This window comes from Crinia signifera, chromosome 1 (assembly GCF_055691185.1).
Source record: "Crinia signifera chromosome 1, ASM5569118v1, whole genome shotgun sequence".
NCBI lineage: Eukaryota > Metazoa > Chordata > Amphibia > Anura > Myobatrachidae > Crinia > Crinia signifera.
In genome coordinates this window covers 333,726,723-333,742,396 of record NC_139217.1, presented here as the reverse complement: position 1 = coordinate 333,742,396, position 15,674 = coordinate 333,726,723, and the positions used below count along the sequence as shown (strand labels likewise).

The following is a 15,674-nucleotide window of genomic DNA, read 5'->3' as shown; positions in this document are numbered from 1 at the left end:
GGCTTGATCAGTCACATGAGATCTATCTTATGCAAAAAAAAAGACCTCAAAGTACAAAATCGTATGGAATCATTCCCGGGAAGGTCCAGGGGGAGTTGAAGGGAAATTGCATCCGACTTCAGCGTCAGATATATATTTGTAGTGTATGGGGCCCTTTAGTCAAAATCAAACTTTATTCAGCTGCAAACAACCCTGATGTGATCCTAATGCGACGCCCGCTGTGCAGGCAGGTCTATCTTGTCTATGGAGGTTATTCTGGTTGATTCTGGCAAATTCGTATCCCTGCGAGTCAACCAAACACCGCCTTGCGAATGGTGGCCAGTGATGTCAGCTGCCGGCCCCCGGCACCCACGTCACCAGCCGATTACCATGGGAATGCCCAGCGTTTTTATGGGAATGCCCATGAAACACTGGGCGTTCCCATGGGCGACTACCCCTGCCCCCCGGGCTGCAAGGTGTTGTTCGCTGTAGACACACGCACCCAGCTCTGCACATGTGCAGGAATGTGTCTGCGCAGACACAAAACATACTGCTGTCCGGAACAGAACAGACCTGAATAAGGTCCTATGTCACCTGTACAATGTTTTTGGCTAGGAACAAATAGCAAGGTAGGGTAAGTCTTAAGTGCAGTTAGTCAAAATTGGCCATTAGCCTGAAATGCACAGTGTGTACATACCATTAGGGCTTTCCTTCTAGAGCAGCAAGGCTCCACTATGGGCCTAATTCAGGTTGGCAGTCATTCGCTGTTTAGTGAGAACCTGAACACCGCCCCGCTGAACCGCTGTAAATTAGGGATAATACCAAGTGCACCCGTTTGCAGGAATTCTAATTGTTGAGTAAAAATGCCTGTTGAGAATGTGTTTTTCAAGCATATAGCACTATATAGGTGTTAACATTAGTAGAGCAGGGCAAAATGTTGCAATAGTTTGTTTATATAGATTGTACAAAGCTCTTAGCCACATTTATTTTACATGATCTTTGTTCCTTCATGTAGCTATTACTATATAGAATGACAATTGGGTTTTTCAAAAGTGGTTGGGTGTGTATCCCATGTGGGTGCATGTCCCTACCCTGACATAGCACTGACCTTTTGGGGTGTGATTAAGTAAACATATAAATGTCAATAAATTGTGAATTAAGCTTCCCTACTTGAGATGACTCATTGGCCAGGCTGCATAAGGTTTCTGGATTATTTAAAACCACTGTGAGGATTTTTTTTTTTATTATATGTATGTGTGTGTATGTATGTATGTATATATGTGTGTGTGTGTGTGTGTATATATATATATATATGTGTGTGCGTGTGTGTGTGTGTGTATATATATATATATATATATATATATTTTTCCTTGAGAAACAGAAAGGCACCTCAAGTATCTGCACCTTTAGGAAAAGTGCCGGTACACCCTTGTCCTATATATATATAAAGAAATGGGTGGGTGCGGCACTCAGCTGTCGACATGCAGAAAAAGAAGACTGGAAACTGTCTTTGTGTCTGTCATCTTTTTCTGCATGTCGACAGCTGAGTGCCGCATCCACCCATTTCTTCTACTACATGCTCAGCATTGAGCTGTGAGGGCACCAGTGCAAGTTATATTGAGCAACGGGAGTGCCGGTCCTCCATGGAGAGAGGGATTCCGTATTGAATCCCGGCGGTCGGGATCCCGGCGTTCAGAATCCCGACGACGGAATCCCGACAGCCGAAATGCCGACAAGGGGGGGACGTGGATCGCCCCCCCCCCCTTGCGGGCTCGCTGCGCTCGCCACGCAGCGGGCCCAGTGCCTCGCTACGCTCGGCACACTAATTTATTCTCCCTCCAGGGGTGTCGTGGACACCCCAGGAGGGAGAAAGTGTCGGCATTTCGGCGGTCGGGATTCTGAACGCCGGGATCCCGACCGCCGGGATTGTAACTGCATCCCGGAGATATATATATATATAATTAGAATGAGATGGGGATATTTTCCTTGTAGTAATCATTGGGATACTCTTCCACACTTTTCTGGCACGTAATAAGTTTCCAATGGAGCAGTGGATATAATAATATAATAATATAATAATAGATGGTTCCTGAATCCTGACCAGCAGTCTAACTTTGTTTACATAATATTATGACTAATTAAGATGAATTAGATCAAAATGATTTCTATTTATTCATTTATTACCAGTTATTTATATAGCACACACATATTCCGCAGAGCTTTACAGACAATATTTGAACATTCACATCAGTCCCTGGAGCTTACACTCTATATTTCCTACCACATGTACGCGCACACACAAACATTCTAGGGTTAATTAGTATTTTTAGTTAAATTTTTTTTTTTTTTTGGAAGCCAATTAACCTACCAGTATATTTTTGGATTCTGGGAGGAAATTGGAGTACCCGGAGGGAACCCACGTAAACACGGGGAGAATATACAATATATCTACGCAGTTAGGGCCATGGTGGGAATTGAACCCATGACCTCAGTGATGTGAGGCAGTAATGCTAACCATTACACCATCCGTGCTTTATTTTATATTAGTAGAATGTGGTGAAAATTAGGATCCTTATAATACAATAAGGACAGGTAGGAAAATGATGGCCCTTCACTGTACATGTTGGACTAAGGGGGTGTATACATATGCTGCAGCTGGGCGATTTTGACTAAGGGATTTCGCTTAGTCAAAATCTCCCAGTCCCTGCCGGAGCAATGCTGTGGGGCTGCACATCGATATTGCCTGCTGTGTACACACCTTTAGTCTACAAGGTTATGAAAATCCTTATCAATCAAAAATCAGGCCAAATAACAAAAAAAAAGTAAAAGAACTTTCCGGATTAAAAACAGGTGGCAGGTGGTAACCTGCATACCGTATATTAAATAACTAGTTACCTGCCAACCAAACTGACCAAACAACATAATCTAGGGCACCATCTAGTGGGCACCATTGTGCAAAACACTTGAATTTCTCCTGTATAGGTGAGGAACAGGGTTAACCTTTTATTATAAAGGATGTGTTGCAATTTGACACAATCATTTGTAGGAGTAAAGTGGTCATAGGTCATCATTGTTCCACAAAGGAACTAAAGAGCTAGACTAAGACAGTCCTTGTCTGTTCATTAGTACATATCACTCTAATACTACATTTTAAAGTGGCAATATTATCTAGGAAAATATTTAATCCATTTATAACTTTGTTATTCCCACCCTGTATTAAAAGATTATTGCAAATATCCTATATTGTATTATATTCATTTTATATGGCGTACATAAGCAGTTGTGTACCAGGAGGTACTTTGGTTATACGAGAGTAATCATGCCAACCTTACCCAGAGAATACTAGTAGTGTCTAGATACCTATATATAGCTAGTACATAAACTGTAGCAGACGTGGCCATATCATAATAATACTTATTATTATTATTATTAACCTTTATTTTTGAGACACCACAAACTGTACACAGCACAGTACGAGGTATACATTGAAAATAGCAATGGTACAAGAATGTGCCCAGAATATATCAAGTGACAGCAGGTGTCTATAGTTTAGCAGCAGTGTCCATAAGATTATATAACAGCAGATGCCCGTACCATTATATGCTAGTAGAGCTCAGCTTTCTATATACAAGCAGTAACCACATTATTATTTACTGGTTGGTGACCATTACGCTGAATGTACCAGCAGTGCCTATATGTTTATGTAGCTTTTTCCCATTGTCACATACACTACCTATTTGATTACTTGCAGGCTTTTTTATTTGAGAACCAGTAGTGCACATAAGATTTAGCACTGTCCAGATAATTATGTGAAAGAGGATTCCTTTGTCACTGTACCCCCTTCACAGCACACAGAGCATTAATTAACAAAATTGATGCTCCATAGTGTTATTGGTGTCTGACTTTCTCACCCACGGGACTGAATGATGCTGGGCTGAACATGTAGGTCGTTGGCTGTATAGCCAAAATCTACCTGCATGTAAGGCCGAAGGGGGTGTGTGGAGGTTATGGGTGATCGTTAATGATTAACGACATTGAGCATAGGCACTAGCCTTTTTTTTCCTTTTAGAAAAAACATTGCTCTGAAGGACTCTTATGAGTGTCATCTTTTTAAAAAATCAGCTAGTGGGTATGGGGTTTTCCAAGCAACTATTTGTCCTAGAACTTCTATGTTATTGCATTTTACAGCTAAATTACATAAAGCAGTTTACACATATGGCCACTTTTATATTTATTTTTTACCCAAATTGCGATTTTTGCTGCCTGTGTTAGATTATTAGATGGATGAAAACAATAGCTAATGTATATAAATAAATAATGTACATGAGTCTACTTGTATTCCCAGAGATGTTCTATGCCTGTATGTTCCTCTGTATCTCTCAGCATGCTGCAGGTTTCTGGTGTCACCACCCACATGAAACATTGATGTCATTGTGTTTTTTTAAAGTCTATTTCGGATTGGGTTTTTTTTTTTTTTTACCCAGAATTGCAATAATTGGGGGGAAATCTTTCTGACATTAATATACTTTGTATCTAAATTTCAGAAACACAAGCATGCTGCCTGGATGCAATGAAAAATGTACAATGACACGATGACAGGTTAGTTAATGCGCACAGTACTGTGTCTGTATTATTTTCTGTTTGGTGTACACATACGTTATGTATGTATGATGGATAGTAAATGCCTGTGTACACATAACCCTATGAATGTGGCATTTATTTACATGTCTGAGGACTGACCTTGTTGAGCTATTCACTTCTGGTCATTAGGGATGATTTGGTATATTGCTATATTTATACCAACAACAGATGGTCTAGCCATTTCTAGATAAAACTGAGGATGTATCATTCATGCAAAGGGGTTTCCATAGTGGCTGTATTTAAGAATGAGGCATAATCCGCTAGCATGGGTATGGGTCATAGGGTCGACTCAATGAATGTCCACACAAGCATTAGGTCAACATGAGTTTTTCCCTTTTTTTTTGTTCCGAACGTTGATGACCTGGACACCGTCTAAGTGTACCCCTGTCAGAAAACTCAAGTTGGCCTTGTTTCCACTGCAGCATTACTGGGTCGCTCCCGTGTTGAACCCTGGTAGCCACCTGGGAAGGATTGTTGGGTCACCACTCGACCTGTGTTTTTTTTTGGGGGGGGGGGGCTGTTTCCACTAAGCCGCAACCTGGGTTGACACGGCAATAACCCAGGTTGTTGCAGCAGTAGAGAAGGCATATTATTATGTGAGGATCACAAACTGAAAAGGTTTCTCAGTAAGTAATGGTGGCTTCCAACAGCTTCTAAAACTTTTTAGATGAACTAAAAAAGGGTCTAATTCAAAAACAAAACCTTTTCTTACTATACATTATATCAGTGTTTTGGCAAGCTGACAAAAACTATCTTAATAAATAGGGTAGTCTTTTGTGTCAAAAAATAAATATAAAAGCTTAATATAAAATTCTTAAATAGACTGGATTGATCATTTACATAATATTTTACGCAACATATTAAAATACTGTATAAACTGTTAATACACACTGGGGGATATATTGACCCTATCTCTCATTTGAAACCTTCTGTGTAATATCGTTCATGATATCATTCAGTGTGTAAGCGGCAAACTATTATACCGCCCGTTGTCATATGTACATGCAGCTCAATTTGACACATCATCAAAAGACGGCATGTATGGAGCAGGGACCTAGTGATGTCGCTAAACTATATTATTTACCATATCATTCAGTTTGTGGATGTTATTCTAGTTGACCCGCAGCACTGTGTGTCTTTTTAAGCCACGCACAGGCCACCGACCCCCTTCGCAGAGTGAATTCGCCCGCGTGGCATCGAATGGATATTTTGCATAAATATCCATTTGCAGGCTACGGGGCTAAACACCCATCATTCGATGGTCGACTTAGCTTTGCATGTGTTCTGGAGGGGAACATGGCGGGCAGCTAACATCCGGTGAGGTCAGCTACCCACTCGCGTCACTGGGTTATTACCATGGGATCGACTACCCACCGCCGCCCCACACCCCCAGCCCACACTGGTGGGTGCAAGCGCCCGGCGAACACTGTTCGCCGTGGCTGCTCGCACCAGGCGCATGTACATGCACAGTTAGGAAACATCGCTCACCCTCTCGAATTCAACTAAAGTAAGGTCCTGTATGCATTACATCGTTCGCTGGGAGTTTCAAGGGAAATACTTGACAATATCACTCATAGAGCGAATCATCAAGTGTGTACTTGGGCATGTGCAAACATGTAAGCCATAGAATAGGTGACAACAGACCATAAGAAAACAGTGTCCTATATTCACTCATGGTTCGTGGGTCATTATAGCATTGGTGCCTTCTACCTCTAAACATGATGCACATTGTTTAAGGTGCTCTTTGACCAGAACCTTTTGTGGTTGGGAAGCATGACGTTACTGCAGGACATATATTTAGGCTGTAATGTGGCCACATGTGCAGTAGCGTAGCTCACATTCATTATATTAGTAAATGTTAGGTGTTTTCATTTAGCTTATATTTGCCCTCCTGCCTCTTTCAATATATATCTTTCAAGATTTCTTGTATGCGCTTCAGTTTCGGCTTATATTTCTCTTGTCACAGATATATCTGTTTATTGCCTTTGGACATAACACATAGCTGCTTTTTTGGTGCACTACACAGAGCTCTATCCACAGAGCAGCTATGTGTTGAGTCCAAGGGCAATGCACTTTATACTATTTGACCGATATACAGGCATCACTAAAAAGCGAAACAAAATAGAACGTAGGCTCCCAAAGCACATCAAGTATGTGCTGGCCATACTTTTTGAACTAGATTACATAGCATCTAGTTCAAAATGCACTGTGCTTTATCACATCGAATACGTTTTGAACTAGATGCAATGCTATCTAGTTTAAAACGCACGGTGCGCATTTCACCATGTATGGGCAACTTTATGCAATTATGTTCTCATTCTGTATGTCCGTCCCTTTTTTTGTTTTGCTTGCCAGGCAGGTGAAACTAAGGGCCTTATTCTGGTTCACTCTCACACCCCTTTCACACTTGCAAAAATATCCCGGGATTTAGCTCAGTGTGAAAAGGTCTTGAAAGAATATCCTGACCTGGGTAGATTCCGGAATCGACCCGGGATGTGGTCAGTGTGAATGGTCCCGTACACAGGACTATAAAAAAGCTGCTGATTGGAGCTTTCTTGGGCTCACAAATGCTGATGTCATCTTTCAGAGCCCTGGAGTCCATTTCTAATGACATGCATATGTATTTGCAGGGATTTCCCGGGATCAGTGTGAAGGGGCTGTCCCGGATCGATCCCAGGTCTGAGTGCAGTGTGAAAGGGTATGACCCGGCTCTGCGAGTGTGAAAGGGGTATCAGAGGCAAATTCCTTCTCAAATGGACAAAACCATGTGCACTGCAGGTTGGGCAGATGTAACATGCAGATGTAACATGTGCAGAGAGATTTGGGTGAGTTATTTTATTTCTGTGCAGGGAAAATACTGGCAGCTTTATTTCTACACTGCAATATAGATCTCACTTTGAAGAAAACCCCACCCAAATCTAATTCTCTCTGCACGTGTTATATCAGTGCACATAGTTTTGTCCATTTGAGAAGGCATTTGCCTCTGAGAGTGAATCAGAATAAGGCCCTAAATCCCTGATAAGTTACTATTTTTTCTGCAATAGGTGCTGCATAAATACAGCTTTTCATGGATCCTGTGAATTTTTGAGCGAATGTGGTAATTTTTTTGCATGGAAAAAATGTGCCTAGTTCATTGTAATTCCCCCCTCATTTGTTTGGGGTGTGGTTTGTTGCCTTAATTTCTTACATTTACCACAAGTAACACATTGGGTTCACATTAAGTGATGCCACCCCCTCAGTGCAAGCACTTGTTAACCATAGTATTTCAGTTGCTATTGCACTTGACATATGTGTCACTAAACTTTAATGCAATACAGATGATTAAGTAAGCTTATGGATCTAAATGTAGGGCTGACTGTGCCAATATAACAGTGACCCAATGAATATCTGATGGAAACTTCCTGTGTATTTGTCATACTTTTAACTGTCCTTGAATGCAGTGTATACAGGGCCTTATTCATATTTCAAATTAATACGCAGGTGCGTTTTTTTAAGGAATTGCTAATCATTGCTTGGGAAGCTGCTACCAGTAGCAAGGAAGTTTGACTACTAGGGTTGACTTGCGGCTTTTTGCAGGCGGGACCGCAGCAGTAGCGACACTGTGCCCATGTTTCTCTACGTAAATGAGCGCAGCTGAAGGCAGATACACGACCTGAAGACGGCTATGATACGCCAGTGTTTTTGCCCGCACTACTTTGTTATCGTCCCCCAAACAGTCATTGTCATTTCCTGTCAATCACTTTACATGTATAATGTGTGCAGAGCGATCGCGGTACATGCACAGGATGCTGACAATCGCTCTGTTGCAAAACCATCTGCATTGCGTACAAACCAGAATTAGGTCCACAATGTAGGAATACCTTTCCGATGCACATATGTACTCTAGAACTTTTGACTGCCTATCTACGCTGTGCACTATAAACATCATTGTTTTTTTGCAATACCACTGTTCATATTGCTGCAAACTGGCACATCATTAATGAATGTGCGGCTAATGTAGTTATTCATGCAAGCTTTCTCTTGGAAAGCAACACAAGAAGCAATGCGGCATAGAATTCCATTGATCTCCGTATCCTAACACCTTTGCAGTCCACACAGAAAGCAGTGATCTTTGTGGCTTGAATATTACCAGGGAGGTTTAGCAGAAACCAATTAATTGTGGCATCACAGGGGTGGGCAATGCTACTCATCTCAGCATGCCCTGCCACAGTTTTAGCAGGCAAAGATCTACTTACAAAATTGTGGCAGGCCATGCTTGAATGTCTAGTCCCAAACAGGCGGGCCTGTGGTAAGATTATGGCCAAGTATATTGCTGTTGCCCTCTTAAACAGAATAGTTTGCATGGGACAGGGATCAGAAGATGTTACGTTACAGTATGTATTTGGAATACAATGGGGGACTATTCAGTCTGTGACGATATTTTCAACAGGTGGAAATATCGTCCGTTTCTGACAGCATTGCAGGCTGAAGGTTTCGTATCTGTTTTGTCAGAAACTGCCGCGGATTGTTGAATACGCGTCCGTTTTGGCAGATCCATGGACTTCACAACTCTTGACAGTCGGAACATTAAATTCCGACTGTTGAGATAGTATTGAAAGACGGCGAAAACTGACAGTATTATGACTGTTGGGATGTTCCGACAGTCGGTATTCCAGATTGAATACCACCCAATGACTGAAAATAAACCAATATTGTAGTTTCTGTTAGGACTTCTTATTAGGGAAATGCTTATTGTAGCATACAGTGGGGCATATGTATTAACCAGCGTTAACCCCCCCCCCCCCCAGTATTTAGTACCTAGCTCAGGACTAGCGCCCCCACTGCGGGTACAACGCTAGCCCTGCTGCTGGCTCTGGGCTGCGCTGGAGATCTTGCGGTAATAGCGAGATCTCACACATGCCCATCACAGTCGGCCGGGGGGAAAGTAGGTTCGCACATGTGCAGGGATGCCGGGTGCTCTGATAAGGAGAGCCGTTAACGCTGGGCATAACGGCTCTCCTTATCGGCGCTGGGGGTGTTAATACATTAGGCCTCTACAGATGCCCGCTTCTCCACGTTATGCAGGAGAAGTGGGACCCGTTATTTTTAAAACGTTAGGGGTAAATTAATACATCTGCCCCAGTATGTGAGATATATATTTGCGCAGTGATAGGCTGTCTATACCCCTTCATGTGCCACACTGGATGACCCTTTAGCCATCAAAAGGGCAGGACATTACATTTACACTCATTTATAAGCTAAATCAATACATATATTTAATGCAATAGAAACATCTGTAATAACACAGTTTAAGCATTACAAGTACAGATGTAGCTGCTCTCATTAGAGCAGCTCCCGGCAATACTATCACCATCCGCCATCCCCGCTTGCCGCCGTCCTCCGACAGAATGGAGGTGCACGTGCATGAGACGCTCGTGCGACGCATTCTTCCGGAAGATGTAACAGCCCTCCGCCCGTCTCCCGTTCGCTCTGCCCCCACTCCTGCCCGTCTCCCTGAAGCAGAGACGGGCAGGGAAGCCTTCGGTCCCCGCTCGCTGCCACCTTACTGACGGGGACACCCGAGCGAGTGAGCTGCTCATGCGGCCCCGTCCACCGGCCCGCACATCACTATAACCCTTTCCTCATGTGCTTTTTCCTCTCTTCGAATATTTATTTATATTTTGTTTTTAGTCCTTCTTGTAGGTCTCTGCCACCATAATAAGTACTTCTAGGGCCCTTTTACTATATAGTCTAGTGTGTATGGGGCCCAATATAAAAGGCCCCATACACTACAAGGATATATCTGGCCCTGAAGTCGGATTTCTCTTGAACTCCCCCGGGACCTTCCTGGGAGTGATTCCATCCGATTTTGAACTTTGGTGTCATTTTTGCATAAGATAATTCGCAATATTTATTTTATGGTATACAATTGTACCATAAGATATATCTGACTGAATTAGGGGGCTGGAGGGACTGGAAACGTCAGTCAAACTTCCTGCAATATATTGCATAAGATATATTGCATGCACAAAAAGCACTACTCTTTTCATCCAATTCTGCTAAATCACTCGTGTAGTACGACCAATGTAGGGGCTCCTATCCCACACTCAGGGGAAGGCGCATCGGATCAGATGGAAAACACAAACGATTTCACAGTTTTCAGTATATCGGCCCAAAACAGCGAAATCAGATGAAGTCATGCAAATCGTTGTAGTGTATGGGGGCCTTAACTTAATAATGACGATAATAATAATAACAAACAAAGTAGGAAGGAGCTGAAGGCTGTGAGAGAAGGACCAGGGGGCCAGAAGTGGCTCCTGAGCTGCCTGTTAAAAATTCCTGTATTAGTGTGTCCCTTCTAAAGAACAATATGCCCTACAGAATGTTTATAAATGGTGGCATGTTGGAGGCGTTCTGAGCAATGTGTGGTATTCAGAAGTGGATTTTAAAATGTTGGTATAGATAAAACTGAATACAAGATTGTATAAGGTATTGATTCAGTGACCTGCTCATTAGTTATAATAATAATAATAAAAAAATGATGTAGTGAAATACAGTAACATGGATATTGTATAATTAGCACCCTTATTAAAATAAGGCTATTAGGCCTAATTTGTCATGCTCCTTATTTGTATTGCAAATGGAATCAGCTGTGTGGCCACCATGTATTCCCTATGGGGATACAGCATGTGGGCACCAGACTTTCACCTTCCATTCCTCAGTGGCAGCAGATGGATGGGTGGCTAGCTGGCTGTTTCAGCTCTATCACAGCTCCCTGATACTCTGGAGAGATGCTGTGTGGTATGGTGCATTCGCATCCTTAGGCATCATCACGGAATACACACTGCTAAAGTGGGGCCCACATCTTTTTCTCTCCAAATGAGTTCATATCATCCCTGGTTACAGGAATCCCACATTAGTGTGCACTTGTTTTCTTTCTGTGTATGCCTATAGGATTGCATGAGGGAACTTGGATATGTAATCTGGGTGCTTATGTCTGCTTCTGTGTTCTATACCTATGTAACTGTGTGCATGCCATCACCATTATACTTTCTGAGACATAAATTATACAATGATGCTTCTTTAACACTTAATAAATACCCTTGAAAAACAGTTTGCGACAGCTCTAATTGCAGCATTTATCTTTTAAAACATAGTGACCACACACAGAAAAAGTCTAACATGATACATATATATCTTATTCAGGGTGCATTCCTACTCTACTGGCTATACTGAAACATTCGTATTTCATGTATGTTTCTCAGTGTCGCTGTGCGTGTGTAACTTTTCTTCCATGTGTGTTTGTATTCCTGCATGTATCCCCTTGAGACTAGCTGTAACATTATTTTTGTACATCCCTGTAACACTATCGCTTACTGTGTTTGTGCATGTAATCTCATATGTGCATTGCAGGGTGACAGGATTTGATCAGCTTGTCTGTGCATATTCCTATGTGTGTGATAAGTTTTCTGTATCTTTGTGTGGTTCTGTATGTATCTGTGGATGTGCATATTCCTCTGTGTATGTGTGCGCCCGTGTAATTTCATCACACATTCATTACTCAGACTCACTCAGCCATGTAATAGAGACAGAGAGAGCGAGAGACAGAAAATCACAAGGCCTCATTCTACCCCCTCCCTGCCCAGGCCCCAGACAGACAGGCGGGCATGTATATGTGGGGCGGGGGTGAGAACCCACCCTTTGCTGCACCCCACTTAACCCTTTCTCCATCAGTAACAAGATATTAAATCTATCGCAAGCCCTTCTGTCAGAGAAGTGGGTGAAGGTACTTCTCAAACTGTCTGTTCCTTACTTCAGTAACCAGAGGGTTAAAACTGCATCCTTCCCCCCTCCCTCTTGCACCCTGTCCTCTCTTTCTTTCACCAAAAACCCTTTCACCTTATTCTGTGACTCCCCCTCCCTCACTCTCTTCACCCCCCCACTGCTTCACAGTACAAAGACCCTCTCATTCCCCTTACCCTCCCTCCTTTATTCTCACATTCCCCCTCTTCCTACCCCCCTTCCCATGCTCAGCAGAGAGAGAGAGAGAAAAAAAAAAACACTTAAAGGGAAAAAGTTGCCCTGTTGTTCCGTTAATGTTTCTTTCCTGGATTTAAACACTGTTTCTGAATCATGCTATCTCAGATTCTGCATGTTGACACTTGTCTCCGTCTCTCTTTCTGATCCCGTCCGGTATCTCTCTGCATCCTTCTATATATTCTTTCTCTCTCTCTCTCCGGTTCCTCTTTCTGTTTCTCTCCTTCTCTCTTACTCCCTTTCTCCGCCCCCTCTCTCCGTTTCCCTCTCTCCTTTTTCCTCCTTCCTCTCTCTCTCTCTTCTCTTGTTTCTGTCTCTATATCCTCCCTCACTCTGTGTCTCTCTTCCTCTGTCTCTCTCTCTCTCTGTCTCTCTCTCTCGCTATCTCTCTCTTCCCCCTCCTCTGTAGTACCCTCTGCACCTGCTAAGTTTTTTTGTAACAATAATTCATTTTTTCCTCTCCCTTGTACCATTTACAAAAAAAACAAACAAAAAAATTACGCCCCACATCAAATAAATACATCCTCCCAACCTGTACTCCGTCTGCATTCCCCAAACCCTTATGCGGGATCAGAGTCACAAATCCCGGACAATAAATGGATAAAATAGTGTTCCCCGAGCAGGAAAGTCTGTGTGTTATACTCACACTCCCGGGCAGAGAAGAGATTATCTGCTCCCGACGTCAGCGCTACGTGGTTGGTGAAGAATTAAACCCATGGCAGGGACAGCGAGATGCCTCTTTGTGCTTTTCATGCGTGCTGCAATTTGCATTTTCTAAGGGCCTTTCATCAAGCATGCGATCTCTCAGGGAGAGTTACACAAAAGCAGCTCAAATCCCCGCCACAAAAATGGATGCCCCCCTTCCTCCCCCTTCTCCTCCTCTATCTCTCTCCTCTCACTGACTGCCTCTCTCACTTTCTCTCCTTTTCCCTCTCTTTTATAAACAGTCTCTCTTTCACTCCCTCTGTCTCTCTCTCTCCTGTCTCTCTTCCTGTCTGCCTATTGATTAATTTCTGTCTGTCAACACTGCTCTGTCTCTCTCGCTCTCTGGGTAGATTTTTTTTTCTTTCCCTCTGTAATATCCCTCTCTCATTCTCATAATGTTTCACTTCATCGCTTGCTCTTTCCTGCTTTCCTCGTCCCCACTCTGGTGACTTCTCTCTTCTGATCTTACTATACTTTTCTTTTGATTCTCTCTTCTCGTGGCTTTCCTACACTCAGAGCTTTCCTGTCTGTATCCCAGCAATGTCCCTCCCCTTTACACCTATATATCTCTTTTGAGGTTTCTTTTCTCTCAGTGAGACTCACACCTGCACTCTCTTTGCTCTTTTACCTGGCACCATCACACAGTCTTTTCCCATTAGCTATATGCAGCACTCTGTCTCTCACCTGTCTCCCCTCTGTCTCTCACCTGTGTCTACGGTCACATGTGTCCTGTGACACTTTTTTCCTTCATTCATTCATTCTTTCATTCTGCCTGTCTATCATTCTGATTTATCTTCTCTCACCTGTTTCTCCAGTCTGACAGATGCTAATTCTCCTATCTAACCTTTCTTGTCCTCTACATGCCCCCTCATTACCCATTCTGTGTTTACTCACTATGGGGGTCATTTGCTATATACAGGTGCAGTGCAATATCTATATTATATGGTATTTAGCACCTAAATGCTATTGCAGTGATTTTGCTATGATGGGCATAATGCCAGTCTGTGCTGGTGTTATTCCCTCTTTGCCAATTGAAAGGTTACGTCTTAGAGCTGCCTACATTAGTTCTTTTTACCCTCACCCAAATTCGGGATCCATTACCGTGTTTTATAAGAAAAACTAAGGAACGTATGGAGAGGAAGGCGATGCGTTTCATTCCAAAATCAGATATTTGTATTTGAAGCTTATACAGTACCTGCATTGCTTTCTCAGAGTATACATCGGTGCGCAAATCTGAGTGGGTTTGCATGACCGCACCAACAGCTATCTGTTGAAATTGGGATGTAGCATAACTGTAACAGGTGTAAATTGTATATATGGCGCTAATAGAGATCCTTCAGGTTAGCCATGACGAATCTCCTTGTTGTGCATTTAAATATCACTTTTGTGTCACTATCCTGGTTATATAACCATTGTCAAACCTGCAAAGACAGGTACAGTAACGTAAGAGGCTGAAATACTGTCTCTGCAAATGACCCCTGTGTTTTTCTACAGTCTCAGACTGCCTATACTGTCTGCCTATACTATACTGTCACACTTTAGATGTGGTGTCTTTTTGAATTCCATGTATATTTTCCTTGTATTGTACCTGGTGCAGTGAAACCCCCTCTATTCTTCAACTAATTGGTAGCAATCAAATTCTTTATCTAGCCAGACAAACACCATCATTTAAAAGGCGGACCTGCAATACGCTAGTCAAGAAACAATACATTTACATACAAATAAATATATACACAATACAACAGTACAGGTAGGCCTGCAATACACATGACAAGTAAAAGTACATTAGTGTGCATATATATCTCACCTACACTGTTTCATCATCGGTTTTTATTCTGTATATTACCTGTATTCCCCATCTCCATTTCTCTGTGTTCTGGTTTATTTCGTGCCTCTTTTCCTCCTCACATCTCTGTGAAGACTCAATTTATTGATCAGCAGATAATGAGGACACAGTCTGAATGACAACAGAGAGGAGAGACACAGAGGCAAGAAAGAACTGCTATCACCTTACACACAGACAGATATACATATCGCACTTAATTATACACACGCACATAAGGTTCATAAACACAGAGACACCACCCATCTGCAAAGAGACTTGGGATGCTAAAAATATACACCTTTGTTTATATATTCTATATATATGTGATAGAAACAAATCTAGCACTGCTGTTCATTTCTGTGCAATGATTTTTACTCAAACAATAGCCAGAGGAGCACTTTGCTGTGACTGTAATGTTAAGGATAGATTAAACTGGAGAGCATGGGACATATTATACATAAATCAATAGTTAACATATGTGCTAATCAATAAAGTGATTACATGTATA

The 15,674-nt window shown here is 42.3% G+C and overlaps 1 protein-coding gene across 4 annotated transcripts in view; it reads right to left on the bottom strand.

Moving 5' to 3' along the window:
• The window catches only part of ZNF219 (zinc finger protein 219), a 39,398-nt gene extending 24,143 nt beyond the window's left edge, over positions 1-15,255 (bottom strand). Inside the window, exon 1 of one of the 4 annotated variants that reach the window (XM_083145285.1) lies at positions 15,188-15,255. The gene's annotated coding sequence lies outside the window, so the exon portion shown is untranslated. Of the gene's footprint in view, positions 1-12,170; positions 12,190-13,168; positions 13,242-13,282; positions 13,862-15,187 lie in introns of those variants that run through there. The other 3 variants (XM_083145282.1, XM_083145286.1, XM_083145287.1) reach the window with 3 other exon arrangements.
• Positions 15,256-15,674: the final 419 nt, after the last annotated feature.